We start from the raw sequence: 8,204 nt of genomic DNA on the forward strand, positions 1-8,204 counted from the left end.
TGTGTGAGGCAGTAAGCACGTGATTGTTACAGTGGTGAGAGAAAACTAACACAACTTCACTCTTTGAAGCTAACGGACTGTGTTGTGAGGATGTGTTCTCGGTCCGTTCGAATGCAGTTATGCTCGCCCCGTTCTCGTCTCTTCCCCACGCTGACTTTCGGCACCACATCCCACGTTCCGCTCCTTGTTGGCTCAGAAAAACCGTCTCCACTCTCTCTGCCTAATTCCCACTGGTTCGTCAAGAGCCTGTGTTCTGGTTTGCTCCTTCCCTCAGCAAGTAACTGAGAGGGTGGGCAGCTCTGCCCTGCAGCCCAAGGATCAGTGTGCGGAAGCTCAGCCCAAGAGGAAGAGACAGACGTGGGAACCGAGTGTGCAAGAAGGAGTAGCAGGTGTGTGCAGCCGAGTGTCCTATATACAGCGTGCAGGGACAAGGAGGGAGACGTGACGGGGGCAGGAGGCTGTTGAAGGGGACAGTGAAACGGCAGGGACCACCGCAGGCCTGCCGTCATGCAACCATCACACTGAACCACAGGGACATCCCGTGCAATGCAGGGCTGGCCTTCTGTGAACAGTGAGAAGGAATAGAAGGGGTCTATGGAGCATGACGTTCCCAGAGTTGGGTTTGGGGTGGCTCCTTCTGGCTGAGGGGGAGCAGGAGGGGAGCAGGGGGACCAGGTAGAGGAGACAGGATGGTCCAGAGCAGGGATGGAAGGGAGGCCCTGGGAGCTGGGATGGGCAGGATGGGCCCTGGTGTTCCCTGGGCAGTGGCTGGGGCCGGGTGGGCTCGGGAAGGTGGCACGCTGGGAAACCCCAGGGGAGGAAGCCCAGGGTGGAGGGCTGCCCAGGGAGACCCACGGGAGGCCCACAAGGGGGAGAGAAAGCAGAGACGGAGGGGTGGGGCAGAGAGGTCTTCCAGACAGGGGCGCGCAGGGGAGGTGGGGGGAACCGGTACGGAAAACAGGAGTTTTACGGTTTTCCTGTGGCTTTGCAGATGAGGAGGTGGGCGACCGACCTTTGCCAAGCGTTCCAGGGGATTGGCCGGGTTGGGGCTTTGACACAAGGCTGGGCAGTGGAGGAACCGGAAACCATCCCGAAAGGAGAGAATCGAGAGGTGAGGGCAGCTATCCGTGTGTGCATGGGCGTGAGTGCGTGCGCTGGGGTGGGAGAGGATGTGCACTGGCGTGTTTGTGTGTGCGGACGTGAGTGGGTGTGCACTCGGTGTGCGCGTGGGCATGAGTGGGTTGCACGAGTGTGCAAGGCGTTTACTCCATATGCGTGGGGACGTGCGTGCACAGAGAGGGGCCACTGAGAAGAGCGAGGGAAGACAGTGTGGATTGAGAGAAAGAGACGCCCTCTCCTGGAACAGCCTGGAAGGAAAGGGAGGGAGGGCGCCAGGACCTGGCTGGAGGAAGTTCGACTGGGACCCCTGCAGCGGGGAGTTGGGTGCGTGTAGGAGGTGTCTCTGAGTCCCCTCCGGGGCCGTCTGAGCTCGCACAGACTTTGCACCGGAACCTGGCAGCCGACGCCCTCAGAGCCGAGTCTGGGGGCGCCCTGGGACCCCAGCGTGCTGGCAGCTTGGCCTCCACGACCGACGGGGGCAGGTTTGGGACGACGAGTGCCAGGAAGAGCTGACACATAACCCCATCTGTGATGTATCCTGGAGGCCAAACAGGTGGTAAGACAACAGGCTGGAAGTTTTTAAAAGAGAAGGAAAGAGAGAGAAAGAGAGTGAGGGAGGGGCAGGGAGGGGCGGTCACGCCCTCTCGACCCTTCTACTCAGGTCCCAGGTCCCCTCCACGGGGGACTTAGTGGTAGCGGCTGCGGCAGGTCCCTGTGGACTCCCAGGCTTCCCCAGCTGGCTCTGGCTGGCAGGGCCCCGCAGGGAAAGGACGCCCTCACCCTGCCCTCGGAACGCGCGCGCGGGTCCCGCAAATGCCCGCTGCGTGAGGAGAAGGCACGATCAGCGGCAGGACTGGCAAAGTGCAGGCGGCAGACAGACCGACCGGACCCCCGGCGAGCAGACCGCCCGAGACCATAACCGAGAACCCCGAGTCCGCTGGGGCGCAGGGTCCTCCTGCTGCGGGCAGGTGACAACAGTGCCCTGTCATCGCCCGAGCCACTGAAGCCCAACCTTCAGGAGCAAACAGGTGGTTTGGAAGCACCTGCCCCACTGACTCCCATGCTCTTGGGTGGGCGGGACCCCAGGGACCATCCTTCTGATGCCCCCAGTGATGGGGACGCACCTGGAGCCCGGGGAACTTGGACTCAGCCGCTTCCCCGGCACACACCAAAGGGACATTCCTGGAGGCCTCCCCACCTCTGTCTCCCTGCCCCTCCCTTCCCCTTCCTCCTGCTCCTCCCTCCCTCCCTCCCTTCTTCCCTCCCTCCCTCCCTCCCTCCCTTCCTCCTTCCTTCCTTCCTTCCTTCCTTCTTCCCTCCCCACCTCCACCCCCAAAACACAATCAGCACACTTACTAAATCCATGCTAAAGACCCGGGGCAGCCCTGGAACTGAGGCACAGGGGTGATCTGAACCATGAGAAGCCTGTGCTCTGTGGAGACCAGACCCTGGGCCTCTGGCTGGAGGTGAGGTGAGCAGTATGGCACCCCTGGCTCTGAGGACAGGCAGAACCCTGCAGGGAGGTCGCTGGGCAGAGCGGGGCAGGAGGGGAGAAGCCAGCTGCTGAGAGTGAGCTAAACTGAGGGCAGAGGGCGGAGGGCAGACCCCATGGCGGGCCCTGAACCGCACCCACACTGGCACCTGGGGGGGAGGCGGGGCAGAGGCCGCAGGGCCCGGGGGCCTGGGGGCGGAGCTCGGGTCTAATTCTGAGAGTCAAGGGGAGGCCACTTGGGTCGAAGCAGCTGGAGCACATGGCCCGGCAAAGTTCACAGAGGAGGGTGGAGAGCTGTTGGGGGGACAGTGGACACCGGGAGGACGGCCGGGGCGGGGAGGGGTGGTGTTGCAGAGACCCAGGTAGGAAACCGGGGTGACTTGGGGCTCGCCGGGGGCAGGGAGGAGGGAGAAACGTTCATTGGTTGAGAAGCACTTTGAGCCCACATCCACAGGATTGGCTTTTGGAGCAGATACTGGGGGAGGGGGGCTGGGGAACGGCGGGTCTGGGCCCGTGGGCAGGTGATGCCCCTCACTGGGGTGGGGGACGTGGCTGGCCAAGGGGGCCGAGGTGTCGCAGACAGAGATCGTTCTCAGGGCGGGACTGAGACCACTGAACGTGAATACTCTGGGCAGTGTCTCCTCTGTGACAGCGGGGGGCGGGGCGCCTAGACGACCTCGCGGCCACGAGCGTCAGCCCCTGCGCGCACCCTGGGACCCGCAGGCCCCACGGCCACGTGCAGGAACCCCCAACGGCTCATTCCGGGGGTGCTGCCCTCACAGGCCTCACCCTTGGTGTCCGGGGCCAGCCGGACGCAGGACCCGCAGACGTACAGTTCGTTTACGGACGCAGATCAGCACGGAGATCAGCCTCTTGGCAGCAGGGACCGGACAGGCCGGCCGGCTGAGTCGAAGCCTCCGAGGTTGCTGGCAGCCGGACGACTCTCGGAAGGTGTCAGGAGGCCCGCCCGGGGCGCCCCGCCCGCTGCGGGCTTCCCGCGTCCGCTCTGACTCCCGCGGCCCTGCTGCTCCCGCCTGGGCGCCCGCCTGGCAGACTTGGCTCTGAGACACGAACGGGACGACTCGAGGTGGGGGTGTGGGGGTCCGTGTGCGCATGGAGTTTTACGAGACATGGGGCGCGGCAGTCTAAACGTGACCTGGTTTCCCAGCGATTCCCTTCCTTTCTCTAGCCTACTGTCTGGTGAGGGCACCATTTGCGACTCCGGCAACAGAGGCACTGGTCAGTTGCGCCTCCGGTGAGGCCTCCGTGCACGGTAGGCGGTTAGTTACGTTTCGGTGGGAGGCAGATGTCATACGCGGGGTTGCGACCGCTCGGAGGTGGGCATCGTGACCCACGTCCCCAGGGATCCGCCGTGTGTCACAGGCAACAAAAACAGCCTTCTGGCACATTCACACATGAGTTCTGTCCGCCCGCGTCTCTCGGCCAAGGCACCGCCGTCTGGGACCTGGCTGTGGGTCTGGAGCACACGCGGGGAGCACGCTTCCCAGGCAATGAAAACGGTGAAGTTGGGGCACCTGGTGGCTCCGTCGGTTAAGCGTCCGACTTGGGTTCAAGTCATGATCTCACAGTTCGTGAGTTCGAGCCCCACGTTGGGCTCTGTGCTGACAGCTCGGAGCCTGGAACCCACTTCTGATTCTGTGTCTCCCTCTCTCTCTGGCCCTTCCCCTCTCGAGCTCTGTCTCTCTCACTGTCTCTCTCTCAAAAATAAATAAACATTAAAAAAAATTAAAAAAAAAAAGAAAACGGTGAAGTCAGGTGTCATAAAGTTTGAACTTGGTAGTGGGGAAAAAGGCTTATTTCGTCCTCGGGTGATGTGGTTCGTGGTTTCATGCAAAGCATAGCAACCTCAGAAAGCAACCTGAAGGATCACCCCCTGTTCTGAGACCTTAACGTAAAGCACATCCATACCGCGTACGAATAAGGCGACTCAAACTGAGCCTGGGAAACCCATCTTCTACGCAGTCTAGGGAAAAGTAGGTACAATGAGCCCCACTCGTCGGAACGTCCCCGTTCCTATTGACGCTCCTTTCTATGGAGCGCCGCGAATCTCGGCCTGGCAGAGAGGGCTCCTCTGAGGGAGGGGAGACTCGCCATCCAGTATTCCTCTTAATTGCATGAAATGCATAAACCTTTAATAAGTGAACACGACTATGCCTTCGGGCACTTCTGCTCTCCCTGTGAGGAAGCTTTGACCCCCTTCCAGCCGACTCAACCATTTCTCTCTGATGACGTCATTTCCAATCCGCTGAACACCTCAATTAAAGCAAGCAAGCCACTGCCGAAAGACAAATACCTTGTAGAGACTTCTAATGACGGTGAGTTTTGGAAATGATTAATGTATGGACAGGGGTAAACCTCTGAGTCAGTCATTAATGGAAATGATTTTAATTTATGGGGAAAGAGAAAATGATACAGGCTCCAGATTACCACCCTTACCGTTCAGAATCTGTTGGCCTCAAAGATAGCCTGTGTGTATGTGTGCATGTGTGTGTGTGTGCACGTGTGAAGTGTGTGCATGTGAAGTGTGTGCATGTGTGAAGTGTGTGAGTGTGTGTGTGGTTGTGTGTGTGCATGTGCGTGTCTGTGATTGCATATGTGTGTGTGGTCTGCTTCAGGACAGCCAGGGAGACAAGGGACTTTAGCCCCGGGGACCGGAGGCTAGGCAGGGAAAGCAGGTTGTGGGGGGGACGAGCCCATTCCTGCAGGTGTAGACCTAGAAACAACTCATGCCGGGGCGGGGAGCAGGGGGCGCCTCTTTCCTGAAGAATCTGACCTTTAAGGTAAGAAAGACCAGGAGCGGCCGTGGGAAGCCGGCAGGCCGCTCACTCCCAGCTGCATGTTCGTGAGCGTGGTCCGTCCACGCGTGGAACAGAGGCCGGAGGGGCAGGGGCGCCGGCCACCGCGCAAGCAGCACACTGGGGAAGGGCAGGCAGCGGCCAGAACAGAGGAGCAAAGTAGAAACCACCTCGGCCAAAAGTGCTCGGCATGTTCCGACGGAAGAGGCAAGGGTACCACTTTTCAAGGTAAAGAGGTCTTTATTTAAAGAAAAAAGACGCTTCACAGGAAGTGGTCCAGTTTGAGCGCCGTGGAGGCAGAGGCTGAGACGGAGCTTCTGTGGGTGCGTGGCTGGGGTTGTGCTGGGGGGCGGGGGGCAGGCGGGCGGGAGACGCTGGGCCTCCGCCGGCCGAGTGGAGGCCAGCCCGGCCCAACCCCACTCGCGAAGGCCAGCGGCGCCGCAGAAGGTCCTGGTGAGGCCGACCCGTGTGCGGACACAAACACGGGCACGCACACGCCCTGCACACCCGCACACGGGCACAGATTCGCAACCACCTGCAGGGCGATTACGGAGCATGAGGTAAGATAGAGGAATGATCTGGAAATAGGTGTCGCTCCAGGACCCTGGCATTTAAACCTCCCTGGCAAATCGTGGACTTCGGAGGTCGCGAAAGGAGCGCTTCTGCCGGAAGCCAAAAAGTCCCTCAGTTTCCCCTCAAAAAAAAAAAACAAAAAAAACAACCCTATTGGTTAGCACTTAACTGCAATGTGACAAGCCTGAGTGAGGGAGGCGTGGCAACGTGACGCAGCATCACCCTTCGTCAGCGAGCAGGGACTCTGTTTCGTCCCGTGGAAGCCAAGGTGGTTAGCAAAGTGACCAGTTACCCGAAAACGTAGTGCGACTGTCCTGTCGCCCTGAGTTCACAGTCCTCACACTCACAAAGTGCACAAATGAAGGTATACGGTCCGATGCACAGAGAAGACCTTACTCTAAAAAATGAGGTTTACAAGGGTCTGTATTCTTTCCACGGAACCGTCGGCAAGGGGAAGCCCAGAGTGACAAAACTGATGACCTCGAGAAGCTTTTCTTGCACGTGACCTATTTTTTAAAGATAGATGATAGATCAGTAGATGATTCAGGTAATATCTGTTGTATGTGACACAATGTGTAGCTGCATATTATTCTTTTTTTTAACGTTTTATTTATTTTTGAGACAGAGACAGAGCATGAACGGGGCAGGGGCAGAGAGAGAGGGAGACACAGAATCGGAAGCAGGCTCCAGGCTCCGAGCCATCAGCCCAGAGCCCGACGCGGGGCTCGAACTCACGGACCTCGACATCGTGACCTGAGCTGAAGTCGGCCGCTTAACCGACGGAGCCACCCAGGCGCCCCTATTATTTTATTAATAAGAATACACACTAACATATTGACATATATTACATTATTATGATATATATTATATATTAAGCTACATGCAGGTAAGTCAGCAAATTGCAAAAGGCATAAGAAGAAAATGCCTCCTGTAGTCCTACATTTTAGACGATATAACTTTCAACTGTTTGGTATTTGTACTTTTTCAGTCTTATTTCTATGAACATTTTTGTTGGAAATAGAAATGTAAAAGCCTAGAGTAGCATTTCTTCATATTATTAAATATGGTCCTGAGGTTATTTTGATATCTGTAAAATAATCTACGTTTTGAGTGTCTCAAATGTATTTAATATTCTATGGTGCAGCATAATTATTCATGTAACAATGAAAGTTAAGATTATCTTTATTTAAACAGCTCTGATTACTTTTTAAAAATTTTTTAATGTTTATTTATTTTTGAGAGAGAGAGAGAGAGAGAGAGAGAACGCAAGCAGGAGAGGGGCAGAGAGAGAGAGAGACACAGAATCTCAAGAAGGCTCCAGGCACAGAATCTGATGCAGGGCTCGAACCCACGAACCATAAGATCATGACCTGACCCAAAATCAGACGCTTAGTTGACTGACCACCCAGGCGCCCCATCTCTGATTACTTTATGTTAAATCCCCAGAAACAGAACTGTTCAGCCCTAACACGGGGTACTTTAAGAGGTTTTTGAGATTTCCTGACAAGGCTATTTTCTAGAAAATGTTACCAATTTCTACTTTCATCAACACTCTGAAAAAGGTAGAAATTAATACACCTTCTTGGAAAATTGTCCCTATTTTGAGAGTCCCTATGCAATTACCAGATTTCCTACCACTTTGATTTCTTTTTTACTCACCAGTTTGAAAGAAAATGTTGGCTAATTTTTTTTACGATTATTCTCTACATACCTACTTTGTTATCTTTGTACTGCTCTCTTAAAATAGTTACAATTGATTTGTAAAGCCTCATTACTTATTTTTTTAATTTATTTTCTAGTCTTTATTTTTGAGAGAGAGAGAGAGAGAGAGAGACAGAGCATGAGGGGCGGGAGGGACAGAGAGAGAGGGAGACACAGAATCCGAAGCAGGTTCCAGGCTCTAGGCTGTCAGCACAGAGCCCGACGCAGGGCTCGAACTCACGGACCGTGAGATCATGACCTGAGCCGAAGTCGGACGCTTAACCCACCGAGCCACGCAGCTGCCCCTCACTACTTATTGAGGCTATTAATCTTAAATAAGTTATGTATATGGGAGTGCTTTTCCCAGGTGGCTGTTCTTTTGATTTTGCTATCGTAGTTTTAGATGCTCAGAAATATGTATTTTGATATATATGAAACTCCTAGAAGAGCACAGAGGAGAAAACCTAGATGCCCTTGAGTGTGGCAGTGACTTGCATGGTCCA

The sequence above is a fragment of the Herpailurus yagouaroundi genome, unplaced genomic scaffold (assembly GCF_014898765.1).
Source record: "Herpailurus yagouaroundi ecotype Mexico unplaced genomic scaffold, PumYag 29, whole genome shotgun sequence".
NCBI lineage: Eukaryota > Metazoa > Chordata > Mammalia > Carnivora > Felidae > Herpailurus > Herpailurus yagouaroundi.